The sequence below is a fragment of the Typopeltis vanoorti genome, chromosome 22, assembly GCF_054136105.1.
Source record: "Typopeltis vanoorti isolate ZY-2024b chromosome 22, IOZ_Tvanoo_1.0, whole genome shotgun sequence".
NCBI classification, from domain to species: domain Eukaryota; kingdom Metazoa; phylum Arthropoda; class Arachnida; order Uropygi; family Thelyphonidae; genus Typopeltis; species Typopeltis vanoorti.
In genome coordinates this window covers 39316517-39343911 of record NC_143570.1, presented here as the reverse complement: position 1 = coordinate 39343911, position 27395 = coordinate 39316517, and the positions used below count along the sequence as shown (strand labels likewise).

Below are 27395 nucleotides of genomic sequence, written 5' to 3'. Positions count from 1 at the left end.
CATTGCACTGAAAATGCATTCGCTTAGTGCGTGTTCTGATCAAGATGTTCAACTGGTTTCAACTTGCAGCCTAAACTTAATTCAAAATATTCATTTTTAAAAAATATTGTCTTTTCAGCTCTAATTAAAATAGATATAATATGAAGAGCTTGCAGAAATTAACTCATTTTCACATAATAGAAATCGAAAACAATATTTCATCACCTTTTGTATATAAATCGATTGGAATATTTAAAATATTGTTCGGAAATATGGTCGTATTGCTAAACAGATACAGATTATCTCGGCACCTGTTTCTGAAGCTCTCGTGAAGAGAATCTTTTTTTTTTGTATATTTATTTAAATTAAAAAATTAAATATATATACTCTGCTAGGTATAAAATGAACATAGCCTGCACGTGGGATGCTATTTATTATCGCTTTATCTGGCCAAATGTTTGCTCAGATAAAGTGGATTTTGCTGAAAATCTGTGGCTGAATTGTTCATATTTCAGTTGGCTTCAAATACTGTTTTTGTCATTCTGGTATGATTTTAAATACTTTCTATAACTAATCGTTATAACATTACTTATACAAAAGTCAATTAGCATAGTAAAGATTCTTTTATGCCTCCCCTCTTTGTCAAAGATAAACCTAAATTTTATATGGACAAATTCAAGGGCAGGAGAGTTTTCAATGTGCATACTGGACTCTATAGCATCAAACGTCTCTGGTAACTAAATGGTTTGTAAATACTTCAACAATTCAGTTATATTGTCCTGTGATCATAATTAAAACAGTTTTAAATATCTTAAAACTGTTTTAATTATATTTAATTATATTAAGAATACTAAATAACTGAAAAAAGTATACCTTGCATAACTTTTTGCATGCAAACATATTAAATTTCGCATGAGTATAATAAATTAATCTCTTTGTGTACTAACCTTTTTGTGGATGACATAGGTTGAGATAACGTATGATTCCAATGACGGCATGAGCATTCATGTTATAACAGCCAAAGAACAGCGCCAAAACACCAAAATACAAGCAACCTATTTCATATAAAAGTTTTAAAAAATGTCTTAAATATGAACGTACATAACATTTTCTATATTGTCAACAAGGTTTCTGATACTGATGTTTAAAAAATAAATAAGTATGCTTTGTAAATAAAATCGACTTTTTTGTTGGGGGGGGGTGATTATGCTTTAATTTCCATTGTGTCAAATCAAATGTAATTCTCCTGTATACTATAACTGTTCCAAAAAAAAGCGTTAAATAGAGTAACTGTCATCTTAATACAAAACAGATGATTCATGAAAAAAAAATAGGAACCAATATAACTGCAGAGCCATTATTGAAGAAAATTGAGTCACCAGACATATCTTATTTTATAGAAATAAAATAAATCAAAATGCTTCTATGGTACTGGAGATCCTGTCTTAAACTTTGAAGATGAATAATTTTTCTAAATATGTAAATTTAAGTCATGTTATACCTAGTTTTCACAGGGCTAACCACCTTATCCTCGAAGCAGTCGCGGCGGTTTCAAATCGTAATAGGCCATGCCTAATATAAACGTAACGGGCCACTAGGCCTACTACGGGGAAGGAGGAGGAGGATACCTGATTTTATAGCTGATCATCCACGTGAGAATGTAGAAGCTTTTCTTGAGTCTGCTGAAAATATTAAGATGATTGGTAGGTAGTCTGAAGGGTAATTACTCTTAGTTTTGAGATCAAAACTTCAAAGAAAAGCTAAACGTTTTGGTCAAAATTCAAGGAGGCTCAGAAGACCAACTACTTATACAGAATTTCTTTAAAATACTAAGCTCTCTTTAGATCTTAGTTAGTGAATTTTTTAAGAAGGAAGAATTATGTTATAATCTGTGGAAAATTCATTCTTCTGTTCAAATCAATAAAGAATCTGTTCATCTATTTTATGATAAATTGACAAATCTACGTATTATATAGTGTTATATAGTATTGATGAATCTGATTCTAAATATGTCCAGAGAACACTATCTTTCAGTTTAGAAATGGTTTGAAATCGAAATTAAAAAGGCTGTTTTTGAACCTGGTATTACTAGCATTGATAAATCATGCAATTTTCTCAGATGCAGGAATCATTAATTCAGAATCGGAATCCTAATTTAGAGATGTCATGAATGACTTAAAATAATAAAACAAAACCGAATAAATCAGAAAGTGTTTCTGAGACTAATTTTCATTATAAGATTTCATAGAAAATATTTTAATGAAAAAAAAAAAAATATATATATATATATATATATATATATATATATATTTATTCTTATCAATATAAAAAGTTTCTTATCAAGAAAACTCTTTGTTGGGTGGGAAGAAAAGGGGGAAGAGAGAGAGAGAGAGAGAGAGAATAGCTCAAAGTAAAGTTCACATCGAGTGCGATTCCTTAACGATGACTACAACCTGTAGAAAATACCGCGTCGCTCTGTGGTATTTTATAGCGCTGCTCACGTGGCAGAAAAATAGCATTAGCGAAGTAATTATGCCAATGGTAATAGGCTGTTGTTTCTGGGTTTCTGACTAACACTTGAGGCGGCATGGTAACACGGTTACCATTCCCTGAAAAATGTGCAGCGATAGCAAAGCACAGAACACATTTCCTCGACTAAAAATTAACTACAATGAAAATTGATGGCTTCCTGCACTGAACAACACGCCCCGAGGTTATTTGTAGTGTTTGGCCATGCGCCATACTAGCAATACCTTAAACTTCGTCTTTGCTTCACCGTCCTTGGTCAAAATGCTTAAAGGAAGAGAAAATTTACTAATAAACTAGCAAACAAAAGTAGCCATCAGCTGGAAATTGCGGTAGAGCTCCAAAAGTATCGCGTTACAGTTTATAATTTGATGAATTATGCGACTTTTATTGTTGTATTTGCTAGATTGACGTTTTATGCCTACCAAAATACAAATATAATATTTAAATTTACTAAGTAGAAATAAATAAGTTTATGATTGGATCCCAAAAGAAAAATTACAAAGAGTGTTACTAAATGGAAAATAAAATGGATATGGTGTAATCATGTAATTACACCATATGTAGCGAGATTGATCAAGATAATTAGCAAGATAAGAAGGTTTCACGTTTTGGACACTAGGATATAGCAATAGCAATTGTTAAAAAAGTAATAAATAAATAAATAAACCAACTCATAAATAATGCCATTTTCTTTGCTGGTTTATTATTATTTTTTTTTTTGTTCGTAATGATTAAGAAACGATTTAATTATTCTAAGCCGAAACAAGGAGAACAATGAAATGATTAAAGATAATATAGCCTTACATTCCATTAAATAATCTTGAATAAATAAATTACGTGTAGGATTACAATAATATGCAGGAATACGAGAAAGTCTGATCGTTCAGAATTAACACATGGTATGTAATACTATGGGACGTGGCAAGTGTGCATATGAGGTCAAAGAAGAACATATACTTTCCTCTTAAGAAGTCTGTGTTTCGATTTCTCTTAGTGACGCTAGAATTATTCTCTAGGGCGGTAGTGGGGGGGGGGATAAAGGAGACAAGAATCATCATGTTCTACTATGATTTTTTGACTAAAAAAAAGACAAATCCATTTTTTAACAGCATACATAAGATTGATCAGGATTACAGCCCATTCAACCACTAAAGTACACCGATTGCTTGGAACACCGAAATTTTAGGGGAGGGTCACTTTCTTTGAAATATTTTATAAATTAAGTACATTTCAAAGAATTCATCTGCCAGAGTACAAGTGGAAAGTGGATTGCATGTTAATTTTCAAGCGAGAAGCATTTTTTCCAACTTAAAAGTTCTTAAAATTTAATTAAAATCAACGTCTCAAGGGGAACAGAAACATTATTTTTTTGTATGTTTTTTTTTTTTTTTTCAGTGGAATAGAATAGTCAGTTAAAACGCGTCATTCACATTTTAACTTTATAAGATTGCAATAAAACCGAGTTATTACAAAAAAAAAAAAAAAAAACGATTCACAATGATTTCAATAACTTTTCTGTTTTGTTTCGTTTCATGTCAGTCCTATCCATTAAAGACTAAACGTTTGGCGCATTAGTACCACGGATAGTCTAAGGGTTTGATAATTCGGAAATTGTGCCCTAGAAACCAAAGAAATAGGATTCAGGCCATTTCAGATCTCCAATAAGCAGAACGTTGACCTCACACCAAACTATAAAAATCAGCTACACCAACTAAAATATAGTAAACAGACCAGACTATATATATATTTGTATGCAGATTGACTCGGTTTATGAACATGTTCAATAATAATAATAATAATTATTATTATTATTATTATAATCATTATTAAAATTATATTATTATTATTATTTTTATTATATCTCGGTGGTTTAAGTCATTAAAATTTATTAATATATATATATATATATATATATATATATATATATATATATATATATATATATATATATATATATATATATATAGTAGAGACTGACAAAAAACACAAATGAAATGATATTTCTTTTGTGCTAAAGAACGAATCCTTTCTATTTGGACGGACCATAATCTGTATTTATAAACTTTTGAAACTTGTATATTTATTCCAAGCAGTGTACTAAATTGATGTGCAGATTCCTCTGGAATTATAATTGTTCTATGTTTTTATCACATCGTGAAATGATAGAAAATTCGCTAAATTCTATGTAAAATTTCTCTACAGCAGCCGATTTTATATACGGGGTGGCCATAAAATAACTTTCCCTCTTCGAAGGCATCTGTAGCTAAAACCAATAAACGGAATGAGAGCAAATTTTATATTGAGACTTTTGAAGGCACGGGGAGATGATTTCCGCGAAAAAAAGATTTAGTATCAAAAGTCGCCGATAAGAGAAATTTTGGAGCTAGCGGAGCCGAAAGCAGTCAAATATTTGCAGTAAACCCAGGTAAAAAGGATTATGTAAATTTTACTGTGCGTACGTTAATTGGTGGAATTTTAAGTGGAATTGGTGGCAGCAGGCGCCACCAATTCCACTTAAAAAGAGATTGGGAACGTTCAGGCAGTTATTCGAATGAATGACGAATTGTGCTCAATATGCGTGCTACCTTATGTTATAAATGTTATTATTCCATTTTGTCTGCCTTTAATGTAATTATCCGCTTGTTTTCGGCTACCAGCGCCAAAATTTCCCCTATCGGCGACTTTTGGTACTTTTTTTTTTTTTTTTTTTTTTTTTTTTTTTTTTTTTTTTTTTTTGAAATCATCTCCCCATGCCTTCAAAGGTCTCAATATAAAATTTGGTCTCATTCCGTTTATTGATTTTATCTGCGGATGCCTCCAAAGAGGGAAAGTTATTTTATGGCTACCCTCTACTTAACCGATCTCTCCAGACTGATTTTATCTATCAGACTGATTTTAAAAATATAATTTTTTTTCATATATATTTTAATTTTTTAAATGTAATTTTTAATAATTAATAATTAAAATTAATAATATTTTTTAAATTTTAATATATAAATTTATATATACTGTATATATACAAATTTTAATAATATATAACAAAAATATAAAAGTTACGATTTATCATTCCCGAGGCTCATAATTCATCATTCTAGGACTCTGGGATGATTTGTATCTCTTTCTGTTACATCCCGAAATAACTTATCCGAAATATGTATAACATTATTCTTGTAAGAGCTAATTGTATTTCGTGCTGGTTTGCCTCTTGAGGAAGGATGCGTTTAAAACATTTTTGCGGTGTGTGTGTGTTACACGGGTTAAAATAAAACACGAAATAAATATTTAAAAAACCAACAGCACTAAAACTAAAACAGAACTTGTGATCCAACTTTTAAATGAATAGTGATTGAAAACAAAATATCTTTAATGAGTAAGAAAAAGATCGTTTCTTAAATTATTATTAATTTATCCAAATAATTTGATTTTCATATTAAACTGTTTATCTTCAGATCGAAATCTCAGCTAGACGAGACAAAAATAGAACTGGACATTTATGCACCCCCCCTGCTCTCCTTGTCCATTAGGTCTCATTAACTTGTTGGCCACTACTATTATAATTAACAGTTCTGGCCTATAAGTCTCTCGCGATTTACTGGTCGAACACTGCTTTTATTCCCCTTGATCACGACCGACATTACAGCCGATTCAATGATTTAAAAAAATAAAATATATGGTTGAATGTATTTCTTATTCGTTTAAACTCGACTTGGATATGGAACTCCCTGCTGGGTTTTTCAAATTGACAAACTATTGCTATTTTTGCGAAATTATGATACTGTGTTGCGATCTCCTAAAAGCCGGGTGATCAGGAAAAAAAATTAACTTTTAAAAATGCATTTATCCAGAAATGAACCCAGATGTAAGAAAATGCAATGAACTTTTAATTTTCCGTTTTTGTTTTACATACCTAAGTGAATCAGCCTTTTCATATTTGAAATGAACGAAGACGAAGCATCATTCCATTCCAGATATGCATACAGAAGGTCTTAAAGATTGGTCTTATCAATTTATATCCTGAATTTGATATTTAAATTGGATGATATTTATTTAAGTATAAATTTAAAATAAGAATTTTAGTTATATTTACTTTTAACATTAATAAAACATTTTACTTGCTGCGTTAGTTAATTTTTTAATCAGATGCACTGAATAGAAATGGCAACTTGCGGATTGTTAAAAAAAAAGAAAGAAAAGCAGCATTGGCAATATATTATAAGTAATTTGAGCTGGTTTTTGGAATACCACATCATTGCACTATACACGATTTGGTTCATGAGTTTGATAGAAGACTCAACTGATCAAAATTCAGCAAGTTATTTTTATGAAGTGGATAAAAAAGCAAGCTGTTTTCACTGATTTGTCCCTTAGAAAAGAGCAACATTTTCTTTTATTCAGTCTGTCTTCAGTAATAGGTAGCTTTTCTTCTCTGTCAATAGATGGCTCCACACTGTGTAATAAAAGTTTACTAATTTATGCAGGAAGTACATCACCGAGAAGTCCGTATCCCAGAAGAGAACTTTCGTACTCAAAACGGTTGACAAATTATTTGTAAATATCGCAACCCACCCTCATCCATCAATCCGCCAAACAATAGACTACAGCGAACGCAGCCCCCTAAGAGACACGCTTCCCAAAATACTGAGCATCAGTTTTAAACTCCTGCTAGTAGCTCACAATGGGCAAAATACGGGCTTAATAATATTCCAAGCCTGGTGTGATCTACCACCTAGCGATAAACTGCAACACACAAACAAACACCTTCTCGTGGTAGAAGGTATTTTATATAGGTATCTAAAGCGTTTGTAATTGGTTTCGCTGTATATGCTGTGGAAATGTATCGAAATGAAGATCGTAAAATGCCACAGATTATAAAATATTCTGTTCACTCATACATTACCACTCTGAGCTAAAAAGCAGTTTTACCGCGTTATTTTTCTAATCAAATATGATGCAGACGAATGTGAAAATTTCACATTCGTCATTTGTCAAAATTGTCATATGTACATCACTATTTTAATACGCTAGTGCTTCGGTTTTGGTACATTACAATGAAGGTGCTGTCAAAAACAGCCACGGAGGATGAAACATAGAATGGTTCCTTTGTTTTCTTCAGCAGTATATGGACGATATTATGACTTATTGGTTCTTAATATGGTCCGTTATGCTCTGTTATTAGGATTAGCTATTTTCCATCATTATAGCTGATAACAGTTAGAAATGGCATTCATACAATAAAAAAATTCTCTTGTTTTCATCGTACAGAATTTTTTTTTTTGTAAATTTATAATGAATCTTAAACAGCAACGTTGCATCTCATTCAGCAACAAGCAATAAAAAATAAATAATAGTGCCGATACCACAGTTTTTTTTTAAACTAAGGGGGGGGGGAAGTGTGACATGTAATACACGTAAATACCGCACTTTTTCTGATGAATACTCACTGAAAGGTCGTCATACTGTAGTCGGTTTTTATATTTCTATACCCTTGGATTCTTTTAATTTTATTGTTTTCCACATGTTGCTTTTCGATTTTATTATTTTTATTTTATTTTTTAATACGACTGCATCTATAATTACGTTTCAAATAAATAATAGGACTGGACATAATATTAATAACTAATTAATATCAATTGGGTGAATTAATATGCAAATTAATATAAATTTTAATAATACATCCAGAATATATATTTTCTTGGCTATTGTATTGGAAAGTTGGTTATTCTATTAGAAATCAATAGCAGAATGTTATTGGACTCAGATTAGATTTATTAGTAGTTAATAAATTGACATAATGGATTACATTATTTTTCTTCCCCTCCTAATTTATGATAATATGCTGTTTGTATAAGAGACAGTGATTGTTGTGACTTTATGGGATGGCAGAACTTAAAAATGCATCACCAAGAGTGATTCCATAGGATTGGAGCCGTTAAATCAATTCTTCGTTATTTTGTTGTAAACTGTTTTCTAGTGAAAAAAAAAAAACAATTTTGAAGCCCAGGAAGAAAACTTACGTTGAGGTTACCCAAGATGTTTTTTCCATTTTTCTTTAAAATCGATTTATAAATGTAAGCATACATCCGCATTGTGTTTCTTAGTTCTGGAATCCAAAAGCAGTTGTGCTTTTCACTGACTCCAAATACGAGATGCTAAAAGAAAATTTTCAGTATTGCTATGCAAGGAAGGTCCACATACGAGTACAGGCTTTAAAGGCTTTAATCCAAGGAATCCTCAAATTCTGGAGAATCTCGATTGGAAACTTTTTTTTTTTTTGCACAACTTACACATATGCATTTTGATGCCATTCAGTCTTACTTATCTTGTGATTTCGTTTAATTTTCATAATATTAATATTAAAAATAAATGAGTCCCATTTATAAAATGTTTGTATTTCTAATTGCTGGTTTTATTTCGATTTAGAAAATCTTAACAATATGAGATGCACGTATTTCCTTCTTTAACAGTCTTCAAAACTAAATTCTGAAGTATTTACCCATCGCTACAATTTTCTTTTTAATGGTCTTGAAATAAAATCAGAATGTGATATTACTTAAAAAGATAAAAGAATGAGGTAAGTGTCGTAATTGAATTCTTCGTATAAGTTTTGTATTTTTGTATTTTATATTGGGTAATTCACTGCAAATAAATTTCTTTAAAACTTACTCTAAATATTGTACGGATACCTTATACTAATATGAGTTACGAGAAAAGAAAAATGAGCAGCAGTTCAGTGTTCCATTTCCTTTTAACCCAGTGAACAGTTTCTTTAAAAGTCTAAAAATCTTATGTTCATAAACCGTGTAATCAATTGGGACACAAAATTTACCATATGGATATGCATTCAAAGCGTAAAAATTCAACATATGTCCAATGGCTCCAGTCATAAACTCCATCCTCTGACTCAACTTACATTATAGCGCCTAACAACTGCAAAAAACTATCGACGAATCCAAAGCAGATTTTGCAAGGATCAAATGCACTATGCTTGTCTCCTGTCCTAATGGCAGTTGTGTCTTCAGGTAGCTTGCCAAGGCAGTGGGATGCAACTTCTGTCCTTCTATGTTTCCACCTTTCTCACATCCTAATGGTACAATGCCAACATCTCCCAAAGAAAAGGCAGATATCTTGATATCAGATTTTTTCCTCCAGCTCATACATAGACGACACAGGCAGAACTCTTCCTACCATTCCACAAACTCTCCACTGTATGCCTCCTCTGAAATTTTATCAGAAGGACATCAGAAAAATCCTCAACAGCCTTGATACAAATAAGTCTCCTGGCGCTGACGATATTCCTTCAGCTGTATTAAAAGCGTGTGCTTCAGAACTTCCACCTGCCCTTCATTGTCTCTTCAAGCTGTCATACTCAGGCATCCATCCCATAGCCTCGAAGCAAGCTTTTGTCCATATTATTCCCAAAATGGGAGATAAAAGTCAGCTATCAAACTATTTCCCTGGCCAATACTCTCCAAAATAACGAAAAAGGTCATCAATATCCAAATGCTTCACCACTTCGGAGAACCACTGGTTACTTAATGATCGTTAACATGGATTCCGCAAATATTGTTCTACAGCAGACCTTCTTGCTAACCCCACCCACCTTTGGACGCAAGATATGAAAAGGTTTGGAGAAACTCAAGTATTGCTCTTGATATTTCCAAGACATTTGATCTAGTCTGGCATCGTGGCCTTCATACCAAGCTACTATTGCCAGCTTGCTCTCTGGCCGTTCAGTGCGGGCTATGTTAGATGGTTTCCTTTCATCATAATTCTCAATTACTACTAGTGTACACCAGGACTCGGTACTGTCGCCTACGCTATTTCTCCTATACATTAATGATCTTCTCTCCTTGACATCCAGTCATTACTAGAAAGAAATACCATTATTCTGCATTAATACGATGCTGCATTCGCTCATATTACGCTTTTAGCAACATGACGCTCCCATGAATCAACTTATACGCAGTTTTCGTGAACTGTTTGTTTACGATGTCATTGCTTGCTTCATATCTCTTTGTTTTGGCGTTTCACTGTGAATTACAAACTGTTTATTATTTTATTTTTACTGTTGTTAATAATGGCAGATAAAAGTCAGAGTGCTGTTGCTTCTAGTGAAAAGAAGACGTGTAAGCATTAGATACATGCACTAAGGTTAAAATTATTAAGTTTAGTGAGAATGGTGTACCTACCCTCACAAACTTAGCCTATCTCAGTTTTGATAGTGTATTGAACACTGAGATAGGCCACAGCCAAACTTACCTAGCACTACTTTTGTTGCAAACAAAAAGAAAATCAAAAGTACTATACAGCTCGATTAATGCGCCCCCGATTAGTGAGTTTTCGATTAGTGCGTCATTTTTTTTTCGATACCCAAATTCAATTAGTGCGCCTATATACATCTTAAAAATAAATGTTACAGATTTTAAAAATTTTCGATCTATACATTTCTTATGGCTAACTATTTTAAAAAAATCACTCACCAGGATGAAATAATTTAGTTACCGATTTGAAACATTTTACAAAGTTATTTTTTAATGGCATACTACACTATTTCCACGTACACTATGTTCCAAATTTACCGCCAAAATTTATGTCGTCTGCTTTACATAGCATTTTTCTGATCATGTCACGTACAATTGTTTTCCTTACTTTTTTATTTTAAATTATTTTCCTAACCTTTAATCATGAGCAAAAGAATTAGTGAGTAAAAAAATAGAAATGTGAAAATAATTCGAAAAGTAATCTTATTCGAAGAAAAACTTGAAATAATAAAGAAAAATGAACAAGGCGAGTCTAGAGCAGAGATACAAGAACACAAAAATGGGTGAATCAACTGCTGAATACAAAGAGAAAGGTAAGGCTGCTTCAAGTTCATCATGCATTCACTCGAAATCAAAGTATTATAATGATTGAATTAGAGAGATTTCTTTTAACATTGATCGATGATTGTAACCAAAAACGGATCCCGCTAAACACTGGCCTTATTAAATCAAAAACATTGTATCTTTGTAACTTGGAAAGAAAGGGCTATCAGTGATGGAAAAGAAGAATTCCACGTTAGTGCTGGGTGATTTGGGCGTTTCAAAAAGAGAAATAGCCTGCATAATGTTCTAATCACAGGAGAAGCTACAAGTGCAGATATCCAGAGATTTTGAAGAAAATTGTGTAAGAAGGAGACTATTGTGATCAACAAATATTTAATGTCGATGAAACCGGCCTTTTTTGGAAGCGAATGTCTTCCAAGACTTTTCTAGCCAAATCAGAGAAATCTCAGCCTGGTTATAAAGTCGCAAAGTCGAATGAAATTACTGCTAGCAATATGCAAGCCGTTTGGAAGCACATTCTTCCACATTGTGCAAATGATTTTAAAGGCTTTTCAAATGAATCTAAGTTAATTAAATCTCATTCTGAGACGTTGAGTGATTCTAACCTGCTAAATTTAGATGCACAGTGGAAAGATCCTGAAGAATATGAAGAAAATTTAATCACTGACAAGCCCAAAGAGGTTTCACAGAAACAATTTGAAAATAGTTTTCGTACAATCGAAGTTTTTAAGGCAGCAATGCTTAGAGACTGACCCTGCTGAAGAGAGAACCAGTAAAATTTGCAGAAGAGGCAATAGGGCCATACTGTCACTTGTATGAAAAAAGAAACAGAATGCCCGCCAAACTACGTTAGCTCAATTCTTTCTTAAGAAGCAGAATAATAAATTGATATTCTGAATATGTTATATTGTCTTTCAGCTTCACGGTTTCCCTTTAACTAGGCCCTGAGACATACCCTAATTCTTTTATAAAAAAAAAAATTAAGGGTCAAAAAAGAAATCTGAGGAACGAATTGTACATTTATTAATGTTATTAATTATATTCGATTAATGCGCCTGTTTTAAAGAACGCATTAGGCGCACTAATCGAGGGATTGCTGTAGTACACCACTTAATACTAGTTTTCCGTAAATGACAGTCTTATTGCCGAAATGGAAAAACGTATAATAGCGTAGACCGATGAGCGGTTAGCGTGTTCCCTTAAGTCAAACTACTTAGAATAACCTTTTTTGTTTGCGAAAATTCTAAATTTTTCGTTTGCGTATTTGACTTAAATAAGTGCTATATTTATATTATTTATGCATATCTATCTATCACTGTTAAAAACGTTATTAAACCATTACATGCGGAAAAACAAAAAAAAGGCAGTTTTTCGCTATACGACGGTGGTCTGGGACCTAACCAGTATGACTGGTTAGGTTCGTGTGTAACTTATATGTTGGTAGGTATTATGATTGTTAATCTTTATTAATAGCTATCGCTGAGTACTATAAATTTTAAAAGATAGTTAATGTAGTTAATATTGTAATAACTGGTTAATTAAGTACCAGCCAAACTGCTATTCTGGTTAAATATTATTATTATTGTTTAACTATTATCCTTAATTATTAATTATATTATATTTAATTATATCAGTTAATTTTTTAGTTATAAAGTTGGTAAATTATAGATGATTAACCTGAGATTCGCACTATTGAAAACATGTTGATATTGTAAGTTTTTATTAATCTTAATACACTTAAGAGTGAAAAGAGATATGCTATATGATTGCTAGGTAATTAGCATTGACGAGCCTGTTGCTTGATTTTATAACATAAAAAAAAATAAAAATTGATTAGAGTAAAAAGAAGAATGAGAATAATTCGATGAATAAGAAAAAAAAAAGAAAGAAAAAAAGCTTAATTCAATCCACACCGTTGTAGTCAGTAAGAGTACCTGCTGATGATTTTTTGTTTTATTTTGTTTATTTATTTATTGTTAAATCTCCAGCACTGAATTCATTCCCGGGACTGTGGTTTTCGAATTATTTTTCGCGAAGTTTGTCTCTAAGAAATATTCTGTAGTCGAGAGACCTAATGTATTAACGCGAATGCTCTTGAAGTATTTGTATTACTGGAAAACGCATTCTATTCCCAGTTAAGTAATTGCGTATGTGACGCTTTTATCCCTACAAAAATTTTATACGGCATTTCTCTTCAAATCTTATTAATAAGATTTGAGGGGGAAATATCGACATCTTATTATGTCACAAAATAGTAGACAGCATAGTGACTCACAGGATGCATATATTGTCATTTAAGAAATGTTGAAAGGAAAAAAATATATTAATTTTGGTGTCTTCTTTTACACCCACCCATCCACTCACACAGACACTGTGCTGTCTAGTTCCGACTGTGACGATCTCATTAATCAGATTGCCGCAGACTGCTAGAATTCTTGGATTAATTTTTCTTGATGTCGCGCACTCTCATATGGAATATTTGAAGTACGTTAACTTAGAGAGAAAAAATAAAAGCAAACAAATATGCAGTTGCTATCATTCTGTCCTTTAGCAACACAAACCCTGGTCGTATTTGGAAGATTACTTTGCACCACAACTACTATAATATAAAAAGATAGACTGGATATATCTGGCACGACTAATAATAAAATTTTCTCTTAATATGAGTGCATATATTGCGTTATGTTTTTCTTTCTTTTAATTATTTAGTAAAGGGCATAAGGTAATCTCATCAATCAAGATGGTCGATTTACTTCTGCATAATTTGATAACTAGATAAAAAAAAAATATTATCTAGAATAGTCGGTCAATATAGTCAAAAGTGGTATCAGACTGAAAACTCTGTGTGTGTGTGTGTGTGTGTGTGTGTGTGTGTGTGTGTGTGTGTGTGTGTGTGTGTGTGTGTGTGTGTGTGTGTGTGTGTGTGTGTGTGTGTGTGTGTGCGTGCGTGCGTGCGTGCGTGCGTGCGTGCGTGCGTGCGTGCGTGCGTGGGTGGGTGGGTGGGCGTACTTTCCACATTAGCTGTGCCGATGCAGAAGGCTGAATATATGTTATTCATGCTGTGAAAGACCAATGTTTTATAACAAAGACCGAAACTAACAAAAATTTAACTCCTAAAACTATATACTTTCTTTGCCTTACATATAAGAAGTTTAAACATTCGCTAAAAGATTTTCAAAATATTTTTCATGCATCACAAAATTAAACTATTATTGAATTTGTTGTTTGATGGTAAAGCCTATTTGGCTGCAAAGTTGAGAAACATATTCGTAGACGTACTGTTATATTTTCATATAAAAATAACGCGTCACAGGCGTAGTACGTAGCGACGATGTTCTTTGATTGAAAAGATTTGTGTTCAAATTCTGTTTAATATGTCACAAGCATTTATAAAAAAAAAAATAATAACTGAAGGTGAGTAAGCCTATCTCATATGGCTGTAGTACATATTTTTCTCTGTAAATCCTCTCCGAAACTCTGCTTTCGGAGTTTCCACATAATTTCACCCAAGAGGCAAGCCGGACGAGAACACACACAAAGAATAATTTACTGACGTCATATCCTTACTTCAGTCTTAATTACGATCAAATCAAATCAAAATTCTATAAACACACAAATCACCCACAGAATACAGGTCGACAGACACAGTAGATAGTGGATAGCTTTTCTGAACTGCCAAAACTAGGCTTAGAGAAAGCCAAGTTACTTGGCCATAACTTTTCATAAGCATGGCATTAAAAAAAAAGTGGTAGTAATAGTAATGGTGGGGGGGGGGGATAAAACAAAAGTACTGTAAATACTTAAGTATAAAGAGCTAATAAACTTCATTTCGGCAATGAAAACATTACTTAAATTAAGGGGATATTAAATCCCACATAGTTTTAAAACCGAATAAGAAACTCAAAGAGTTTCTTATTCGCTAGTGTTCGCCGATACTTTATAGTTTACTATATTCGGCAAGAAACTCTCTGATTCCAATCTTTGAGTTTCTTATTCGGTTTTAAAACTATGTGGGATTTAATATCCCCTTAATTTAAGTACTGTAAATATTTTTAGTTTCATTGCTGTACCGATATGAATATTCCATTCATATCGCATCATCTGAAGAAAATAAATGACATTAAGCAGTCATCATGTATGTACGTTTATTGGAGGGCTGAAGTGGCTTGAAAGTTCCATGTTTGGTCTCTCGAGCAGGGTTTCCGGACTATGAAAAAATAAATTTAAAATGACAAAAAATATATAAAATTGACAAAAGGGGGGGGAAATCCTTATCCCACCTACAGTACAAATGTAGTAAAGGTTTACTAATAACTTTAAGTGGGTTGGAACTACGTAAAAAATAATAATACAAGGTGCTACTCAAAAAAGTTTCGATCAATTAATAAATATTATACTATGTTAATTTTAGGTTAAACTTGAAAGTAGACTCTTTCTTGACTGGTGCACCTGTTTGCACGTTTAGACAATTTGCTGATGCCTTCCAGAAACGCCTTTACTTAATACTGTTCAGCTCCCTTGTAACTGCACTCTGAATCCTATTTAGTTTGGAAATGACGACATTTTAACCAAAATTTCATTTTCAGGAAAATAAAATAATCTACTGGAGAAAGGTCTGATGAAGTCGGGTGAATGGTGAAAGGCAGCGACTTGATTGCTTTTCAAAAATTGCTTCAGAACGGCAACGTTGTTGTAAAGCAGGAATCAGTGGTGGAATTGGCACAATGCCGGTCTCAGTCAATTCTTTCTTTGTAGTAGGCGATGCAAAACGTCTTTATAAAATGATGCACTGACATTTGACTATTAGGGACAAACTCGCGATGAATAACTCCTGCATCGAAAAAAATACTACTAGCATTATTTTCTCTCGAGATTTTTGAGAACGCAGTTTCTTGGGTTTTGGTCAAATTTTTTTTCCCAATCCATTCTTCCGCTTTGTTGCAGGATCACGCGAAAAGCTATGTTTCGTCACCAGTAAGAATCATTTTCTTCTGCCATGCTTAGAAGGTCTTGATAGGAAGCAACCCGATCCTCTCTCTGCTCCGTCCTTAGAGAATGAGGAACAAATCTTGCACGCACATTTCTTTTTACTAAATTTTCCACCACTAATTGGCGTCCAGTCTCTTTACCGAAATTCATCATTTCTGCGATCATTTTGAGGGATATACAATGGTCCTCGTTCAATAGGCGACAAACAGATTCAACATTTTCATCTCTACGTTCTGTCGAAGGACAGTCTCTTCTTTATACACATCACATTTGTAGACATCGTACACGTCATACACATCACTTTATACATATACACATTTGTAGCACGACTCAGTGCTACAAAATACGTACATACATTGTATGTACGTATTTTGTATAATTTTGGGGGTTTCTACAGCATTTTTACCAGCCTTTACACAGAATTTTATCGCTACTCTTTGTTCCTTCATTGCCTCAGTTACAACACATAAAAATCTTCACTCACAAAACGCGCGGTAACTCACCAACTACTGAATACAGGCTACTGATAATACTTGATCACGTGACAGTCGAAGGTTTGCTACAGATACTTCAAGTGTCGGCCAACAGATGGCGCTCCCAATTTTCTTGTTGTATTATTAGTCTCAACTTTTCAGCCGCACCTTGTATCACACAAGAACGCTTAACACTTTTAAGAGATTTAATTTTTTTTTTCACTAGAGGGCAGGCTAAGAAAAAAGATTAGTTAACAACGTAGATGTAATTTACTTGTATAGAGTGCAACAGAATGTAGCTTGTTCTTATACACATGTATCCTTCTGAAGATGACCTCAATACAATGGTCGAAACGTAAAGTTATTATTTTATTATTAATCAGTAAAATAATCTTTCAACATGTATGTTTTGTGTCCCTAAATTCATAAATATGAATGCTGATCACCGTGTAACCTTAAAAGAAAGAGATATCATTTATTAGGATTCGTATAAATAACTATGTAAGCCATTAACAAAATTAATAAATAATCATAGAAAAATAAACATTCATCACCTTGCTCGTCGAATATGTCTCGATGGTCATATCCAAGAGCGGTAGCTATAGACATGGGATGCAGCAGCACAGAGAATAAGATATCCGAGATAGCCAGTGAAAAAGCAAATATATGGAAGGACCTCAGTTTTTTACGATTAGTTACAAAGACTAGAATAACTATGGCGTTTGACGTAACGGAGATAACTACTGCACAAGAAATAAACAATATTAGTAAATACATATAATGAATGGCATTGCTATCAATATTATATTTCACATAATATGATTTTGGTACTGCTTAATATCAGTGCTGTGTGATATACAACATACACATATGATACCAAAGCGTGTCAAAGTGTATTACCATAGAACAAAATTAATCAACGATTCCATGCTGCTTTTTTCTTTTTTATAATTTGCTGTGCTACGTTTTAGTAGTGAATAAATCTAGTTACCTTCAGAAAAAATAAATAAATGAACACATCAAACTCAAATACCTACAAAACAAAAGTGGATACCATGTGAATAAATACGTACGCTGATTACAAATACACTTAGTACAAATATATTGATTACATTCTACAATTGGACATAATTATATCCAATTTTATAATATTGGCAATTAAATCACGCCCCAATATTTGAAGCTCATTGTTTTTCATCTCTCTCTCTCTCTCTCTCTCTTTCTCTCTCTCTCTCTCATTGCTTGGCTTTGCTGCTCACGTTGTGGTGCTAGTAAATGAAAGCCAAATCTTTCACAGTTAACGAGATGAAAGCTATACTTTTTATCATTGAAATTATCAAATACTACTTCAGCTATCATTCAGTATCCCTTCAGTGTCTGTTATTAGTGATGGGTCTTTAAAAAAAGTTCGCATTTTCTATCACAATGGGAAGGCATGAATTGATGAGTTCCACTCAGTTTTATACTTTTCATTGGCATGTGACAATGATCCTGATTTATCTTCTTCGGTGTGCAATGTCGGCACATAGTTCTTTCTTCCAAACATAAAAACCCCGCTCTGTGGGCGAAATATAGTGTAGCACGGAAAACTTATATATACACCAAAATGTCAGTCAGAGGAATAGGGAGCTTTTGGAGGGAATCAAGATCTGTTTGATTGGTCGGTTGAAATGCTGCGTTAATGTCAAAACTTTTGGAATTTTGACAGTCTTCACTTACATCTTAACTAACAGCAATGTAACTGTCCCTATACCTTTTGTTGTGTTCGCGATATCGCCAGGGCACTTGGATTGCAGTACAATCTTCTCTCCATGCATATTGTGTTATAGGCCATTTCCCGAGAGTGCATCCTTAATTATTCAGACTTATTGTTCCACTGCTACAAAATCTTTAACAACATGGAGCTGTCTTTAACATTTTGATTTCCCACATTTGTGATTCAGGAATTGTTTTTGATTTTGGATGTAAGTATCTCCGTGTATTTGATGTCTTATGAATAGTGCAGTTGATAAATATTCGCCATGTTTCTTAATCAGAGTGTTAATGAAAGGAAGGGGACTATCTTGTGCGATGTTCATCGTATACCGTATGGTCCGATTTTGGCGATTATTCAAGAAGTTTAAAGTCTAGTAAGACTCGTCGGTCGTAATTCTGTTAATTAACAGTGTGCGTGTTACCATCATATCGTATCCAGATCGCAGGCTTGAGTGATGTATTATTTAGCCCTCCCAATTCAGTCTTCCATAAAGATCTGTTGTTCAGAGACATAGCAGGGATCTTGCTGCTAGGCCAGACTTGAAAGTATAGCATGTCTTCTATTTGAAAGCTGTATAAGTTGGACATTTGTGAATCGAATATGTCATTTAGAACGTTCCTCGTTCCTTCAGCAAGCATTGATGAAGAGAGAGAGAGAGAGAGAGAGAGAGAGAGAGACTGCTTTCAAACTTGCAAGAAGAGTTTGGCTTGAGCAGTGTGGTGTATCCTCCGATTTGGAATCATCTCTCTTTTTCTCCCACTAGATATTACTGAAAGCTTTAAATCTGTCTTTTAATTTCATCTGTTCATGTAATCATGTTATTTATGAGTTCATGTTTTCCATATCTGTCTCAAGGCAGTTCTTCTATACGTATTCTTTCTCCAAGAACATCAGAAGTTTTTTCTTCTTACCATAATCATCGAAATACTATTATAGTGTCACTTTTCCTTCTTAGGTTCAGTAATGCTTTTTTGCTCTGCTCGTATTTAGATTTCGAGATGATCGATCGCTTAAAAAACCCTCAAGTAATTTGAATACAAATCAAGTTAGATTCAGATAAGGTTAGAATGAATTAATAATCTCATAAAGAAGAAAGTTATCAGTTTGGCTAAATAGGAGATTAACCAGAGAAACAACAGACATACGAGAGATCAATATCTACACCTCGTAGATCAAGATTTTCGTTAACAAATCTAGCCACACAGTTTTTCAGGCCGAGCAACCTATATTATCAAAATAGTTTAATTTTTCAATAGCGTATAAGATTTTCCCAAAAACAGATTTTACTATGCACACTGTGCATTCATTAATTTATCTACTCATATATGACTATAATACTGTATTATCATAACTTCAGATAGGCATATGTATGTACATGATGCGTAAATACGTATTGAATGATCCCTGTTTTAGAATGAAATATATTGATATGTGTATTTCATTCATCAAGCGTGGGCTATAATTCTATATAAGGTAACCATACTCGTATATACCCTTATGTTCGATTTTACATCAGTATGCTGTTAATAACACATAGTGAAAAAAAAGTATGGCTTCTAAAGAGGTATTATTATAGAATAATCTATCTGTGGTCTATTCATCCGACACTAGTATAGATTGCTTCTCCCAAAAATTAATTGCAAGAAACATTATCTGCCAATGGAAATGAAATGATGCCACTTCAGCCACGAAACTTGCAGGAAGACTAAGGAAGCTAACAACAAGGCAAAGGTTGATCAGGAAGATGGTACAGAAATCTCTGCCGTCCGGTGCGGAAAAAATCAGCCAAGAAGTCAAAGATTTTATAGGACACTACATTAAGAGCTGTACAGTGACAGTTTTTGCTAAAGAACAGTTACTTAATTAAACAACAACCATGGCAGCAGTCGTCAATAGCGCTGCCAAAAAAACACCGTGACAAGACTGTTGTGATCAGTTTGGAGCAATAAATAATGCCATTTTCCATTTGGATGGGGTAATGTCGGTAGTCTGCCTGATGGGGTAATCTGCTTAAACCATGAAACATTTTTCATGGTTTAAGCAGATGCATAATGGTTTGGAGCTATTTCTCCTGCTGTGGACTCGGACCTTTGATTGTTATGCGTAATAGGATTAATGCCTGCGAACAAACAACCTTCTAGATAATGCAATATTTTTAGCAGCTTTATCGAGCAGATCCATGCTTCCTTTAATACGATAGTCCACCATGTAGAAATACAGGTGCTCTTGCAAAGTGGTTTCAGCAGGATTATGTGGAAATATTCCTGGTCTGCACAGAGTTTTACTCTCAATCCAGTTGAATACCTTTTGGAAGAAATGGAGCTTCGGATTAAGAACAGAACAAGCGAATTCGACAATGGTATATGAACTAGTGTTCATGTTAAAGGAAGAATATCCGAAACACTTAGGCTCATTTCATCACAAACTGGGAGAATTTTATAGAGAGGTGGAGAATGTCATCAGGGCCAACGAAAGCCTGCATGGTATTGAGGCGGGTACAATTTAGGTTTCTCAAATACAGTGGTATCGGAATAATTATTTCAATAATGTGTTTCTTTATATGTTTTCTACATTTGTTTAATAATACATTTTAGTTTGTATGATATTTTATTAGATAGAGAGGTAGATTTGTTTATTTATCGAAATAATGATAAAACATAAAAGTTGAAATTAAAATAGATCATTAAAGTCAGTTCGAATCATTTTATAAATCAGAAATAACATGAAAACTAGCAGAACGCAGACCTGTTTGGGATCATCCGTTTATTTTTTTTGTTAACGTTTTATTTGCTAAACAAGGCATGTAATATTGCAAACGAAGCTCTAGTCATTGACTACGTTATCTCACATTGGGGTGTGATTACGAGGGAACTATGTCAATGGAGAATATTTATGTGCTTACATTCTTGATTGCTGAGCCATCTCACAGATTGACATTTGTCAAGAATTAGAGTTCTTTCTGAAGGGAATGCGGTGGTATTTTTACCTGGAGCTTTAGGTGTAGGTTAACCTCGGGGTATTGGTGCTTGAGACATAAACTGAGTAGTGCATTTATGATTCACGATTAATGGCATCACCGTTGACTATGAAGTCCATGTTCGATCACTGAAAATTGAAACCATGGTTTTGAAGGGTTCACACTGATATTCCGTATTTTAATCCTTACATGACAATCAGAGCTTTTGCATAAGCGCGCTAAGGACTGCAGATATTTGCCGCCTTATTTATGTTCTCTTGGCCCACCCACCATAAATCACAGCTTGGCTCCGGCTCATCCAACTTCTCTTTCCGAAACAGCTGGAATATTTGACAGAACATTCCTTAATCGGTGTGTAATTCAGTGTCTTAATGCTTACATGACAATCAGAGCTTTACATAAGCGCGCTAAGGACTGCAGATATTCACCGTCTTATTTGTGTTCTCTTGGCCCACCGATCATTTTCAGCTTGGCTCTGGTTCATCCGACTTCTTTTTCCGAAATAGGAACATTTGAGAGGATATTCCTTTATCGGTGTTAAAATGTTATTCAAACATTTTAAAAACGAAGTTGCAGTATGAGCTTGTTGTGTCATCTCTAACATTTCCTTTGAGCATTTCCTTGAGAATGCTGCTGCGGCTGTAGCTGGTGAAAGTAGGATAAATGATTTGACTTGAATATGAAAAGGAAAGGAGATCCTAAGTACCATGAAATAAAGTAATAGCAAACTATTGTTGTTAATATTTAAAAAAACGGAAACCATTGGTGCATCTGGTAAGAAAAAGATCACAAAACAGTTGATCACCTCTCTCTCTTATTAGAAAAAGTTATTCAAGATAATTTTTCTTCTGTTTCCAATTAATTTTGTCTAAAATTTTAGAGATAAAGCTTCTAAAAATAAATTCCTTCATATGAAGAATTTTCGTTAACTCTTTAATGTAATTAATTTCTGAGGAGTATGATAAGCATGCCTAAAAACGAGCGGAAATCGTTCTTGAATTGTACCTAAGTATTTTAGAAGTTGAACCTTGGCTGGCTTTCCATATTAACATTATTATGTAATAGTAATAGCACAGAATATTACTGCAACTATATGCTCACTGTGATCTTTATACCCACTTCAACATCCACACACGCGTGAAACGAAATTAATATAAACAACTAGAGCTGTAAATAAAATTTGTTTATTTTATCGTTTATCTGTATCAATTTGTCAGTGAGATGGAATGGCTTTTGGATTACCATACGTTTCACGTGCAATAATACTCGTTGTATACTTAATATGTTAATATGCCATATGCGATTTAATGATAATGAATGTCTTATAAGTTTATAAAAACTTTTTTGCGCAGTAGCAACATAAAGAAGGGCACTTTTGCGAGCTAGGTATATGAGAGAATTAATATATATATATATATATATATATATATATAATTCCTGTCTAAAATCTTTGAGATACAGCTTCTAAAGATAAATTCATTCAAATAAAGAATTTTAATTAACTCTTTAATATACTTAATTTTTGAGGAGAATGATAAGACTTTCACTACGTGTATATGTTAATCCTGAAATTAATTTTCCCATTCAACAGTAGAATAGAAGAAGGGTTGACAACAGGAGTCAGTTGGGATATTCAGTAATTGAAGTAATACGCGATTATATGAACATGAATATGCGCATGCACTTGGTTACATGAACACAGGAATTATTTTTCCATTTCCTATTTCAAAGAGCAAAAATCTTATTTCTTCTTAAGAAAAATTTTCTACATTATCTCTAATTCAGAGTATTTTAAAATTCTCTGCATGACTTCTGCATTACTTCAACCTCTTCTGGGTCTGGCTCCCAGGGTGTTAAAGATGTTATTTTGCCTCTTTACAAGGCCTTGATAAGACCTCACTTGGACTATTGTGAGCAGGTTTTCCGTTGTGATTCTGATATGTTGGAGAGAGTTAAAAATGATATCAGGATTGTGGAATACTGATTATGAAGACAGATGAGAATTTGTGGACTGCAGATGCTAGCAAACAGGAGAAAGAGGGGTTGAATGAAGGCCACCAAGAAGACTGTGAGGGCTACATTTTTCTCTCAGAGGGTGGTGCGTGATTGGAATGGATTGCCGTTGGATGTTGTGAGTGCAAGCGGTGTGGATGAATTCAAGAATAAGTATGATAGCTGGTGTGTGGCCTCCCTCGATGAGTTTCTGAATCCCTAGAGGTCTCTCTTAATATATTTTTTTTAACATTTTATTATTTCTCAGATAAATTACATACATTATATGAACACAATTATGCATAACAAATACTTTCTCGTACATAAATTGTTTTAAAATAATAATAATAACAATAACTGTTTACAACGTCTCTTATTATAATATTCATAATGATTATTGTTACAGATGTTTCTTTGCAGATTTACTCTATATATACAATATAAATGGATATAATCACTCTATATTGCATACTTTTGTTACAGTTATTACATACATTACATACGTGTGATTACATATGATACATTACATACATTTGTTTACATATAATACATACATTACATACATTGGTTTACATGTGATACGTACATTACATGCATTTGGTTACATATAAGCTTATCTGAGGATGACACCAGTTGGTTATTATTTATTGTTTTTTTGGCTGTGTTGGGAAGCTACGAAATCTATGATTGAGGAATTCGCGCACGCGCTCGCACGCACACACACACACACACACACACGCACGCACGCGCACACACACACGCACGCACGCACACACACGCACACGCACGCGCACACACACACACACACACACACACACACACACACACACACACACACACACACACACACACACACACACACACACACACACACACACACACACACACACACACACACACACACACACACACACACACACACACACACAATAACTTGGAATGTATTGATGCATCGCTGAACTGGAAGCCTGAATATATTGTGTTTCATTAAGTTTGTATGGTATTTCGGGTGCGTGTTTCTTGTTCATAGTATGTCCTTAGAGCTCTTTTCAAGATATTGTAGTTTGTAAGGTTTCTGTATTCAAAAGGTAATTTGTTTATCATGTCTGGGATGTAGAAGTTTCGCGTAGCCTTTCCGTAGTGATTATTGTATTTATATGTGATATAAATACAATAATAATAATAATAATTTTTTTATTATGTCCCAGATAAATTGCATATATAGATACAGTAATAATTATATATACACGTGTGTATGTATATATATATATATATATATATATATATATATATATATATATATATATATATATATATATATATATAATATTTATAACACATTACAATGTGAATAACAGATACTTGCAAGTTAATAATATTTTTAAATAATAATTATTTTATTTTATTTTATTTTATTTTTTATTATTATTATTGAAATTATGATTGTATATTCTGATTACATATTTACAACAGGTTTAGTTCTTTTTTTTATTTTTATTTTTTTTCTGTATAATGTATTATATTCTTTCTTTGGGAGACATTTCTGATTTCTTCCTCGAAGCTTAGCAGAGCTTATCTGAGGAAGATAATAGATGATAGATGGCAGTGGTTTCATAGTTATGCTTCTATACTGGTTGCAAGCCATGTGTTGATTTTACTGTTTGTTGGTACGTGCTTGGAAGACTTCAACTGCTATTACACAGTTTAACTTTTTTTTTCTTTTTTTTTTGCAAGTAGGGTTGGATTTAGACATGGTGTGTTTGTTTGTTTGTGTTCTTGTAGTGATGGTTTTTGAGAGGGGGTTTGTCATAGGTTGCGTGTGTATGTGTGGGGGAGAAAGAAACAGGAATTGTTCTAATTTTCATTCTCGCTATAATATTTATATAGCGCCTGTTTCAGCTCTCAGTATGTTCCTAGGTTTCTGTCGTCGAACGGCAGTTTTTTTATCATGTCAGGTACGTGGAAGTTTCGGTTGGCTTTGCCGTGTTGATTGTTGTACTTATATGTTATGTAGTTTGTTTACTGTGTCTTGTTATGTGATGCTGTTCTGGTTACTCTATAGGTTGGGTTGTAGTAATGTTTTAACATGACTGTGTAGTGGCATAAGTGTTTCACCTTAAATATTTTGTGTTGTGTTGTGTCCGTGCTTCCTGTATAAGTGTGGGTTGTTCCCAGAATATCAGTTTTACCATTTTATCTTGCAACTATTGTAACCTGTTAAGTCTGTAGTCTGCGCAGAATGCATATGATGTGATTGCATATCTTAAAATGTTTTCACATAATGCGTTATAGATTAGTATTTTTATGTGTGTTGGGGCAATATCTTTTAATCAGTATAGTTTGCTTGCTATTATCCTAAGCTTGGTGTATAGATAGTTTGTATGGCTATTCCAACTTTGATCAGCATCGAAGTAAAGTCCGAGATAGTGTGTTGTTTTTTCCTGTGTGATGGTTGTGGTTTTAGGTTCTGCACTTTGTGTATAGGAGGACGAATGTTGGATAGTGAGATATTTAGTTCTATTGGAAGGGTTTGGAAGTTTTTGAATATCATTAGCTTTGTTTTTCCAGGGTTTATATATATGCCATTTTTGGTTAACCAGTTAGTGATTTGATTGATGTCGTGTTGCATATTTGTGTAAACGATATTTGCGTTGTTGTGAATGGATACTATGGCCGTGTAGTCTGCGTACTCGAAGATTTTACTTTTTAGGGGAAGGTGGCTTATGTCGTGTGTGTATATGTTAAATAAAATGGGAGATAGAACAGCTCCTTGTACCTCTTTGCTGTACGCTAATCCTATACGTGTGGGGTGCTTTCTGTTTTTTATGTATGCTTTAAACTACTGGAGTAGACGACCTCCAATTCAGATATGCGTTAGTTTCGTTAACAAGGTTTTGTGTGTTAGTGTGTCAAATTCTTTTGTTAGGTCAATGAATTCCACTAATGTTATTCTGTTTTTATCAAATGCAGCGTTTATTAGGTCTGTGAAATCTTCCAGGAGTGTTGTGTTCCTTTATTTTTTTGAAAGCCATATTGTGTTTTGGATATGATTTGAAATTTTTCAACGTATGTGGAGAGTTTGTGATGCACTCCATGATTTGGTTGATTACAGACAACGTGGCAATGGGTCTGTAATTACTTATAATCTTTCTTTTTCCATGTTTGTGTATGGGTGTGATTAATGCAGTCTTTAGTGTTTCAGGTATATGTCCCGTTTCGAAGATTTTATTTAACAGTTTTTGTAACTAACTGGAAGTAGGTTGGTTGAGTATTTCTTGATGTCTTTTGGTCTGATTCCGTCTATCCCCAGTCCTTTGTTAGGGTTAGTTTGTTGAATTGCCAGTGATAATTCTTCTTTTCTTACTGTGGGAAACCACATCGACTGGGTTGCTCGTAGACCTAGTGGAGAATGTTCGTTTGTGTGAGGAAAGGTTGTTTCTTGTAGTTTTTGGACAGAGTTCACGAAGTGATTAAAGTTGTTTGCCAAGTGTTTGAGGTATTTGGGGTCGCAGGCAAAGGTGTGTTTTATTGTTTCTGAAGCAGTGGTTCTGTGTATATTGTCCAGCATTTCATTAATCAGGTGCCAGGCTTCCTTTATGTCATTCTGTGCTGTTGTTAATTTGTTGCTGTAATAGTTTCTTTTTGCCGTTCGAATCTGGGTTGTTAGGAGATTCCGTTTTCTTTTGTATTCAGCTTTTAGAGCGATATTGTTTGGCGACTTCTTAAGTCGTTTCCATAGGGCATCTTTTCTTTGTATGTCTGTTAATATGTTGTCTGTTATCCATGGATTTTGTTTCGTTTGGAGGCGTATTTTTATTTTTGTTAATGCTTTGTTATATATTTTGTTAAATGTAAGTTTAAGATTATTATCTACA

The 27395-nt window shown here is 33.5% G+C and overlaps 1 long non-coding RNA gene across 1 annotated transcript in view; it reads left to right on the top strand.

The window, feature by feature from the left end:
• Positions 1 to 27395, top strand: part of LOC150094341 (uncharacterized) — a 166124-nt gene that overhangs the window by 9110 nt on the left and 129619 nt on the right. The window contains exon 2 of the long non-coding RNA XR_016550224.1: positions 8929 to 9079. This is a non-coding gene — a long non-coding RNA (uncharacterized LOC150094341). The remainder of the gene's footprint in view (positions 1 to 8928; positions 9080 to 27395) is intronic.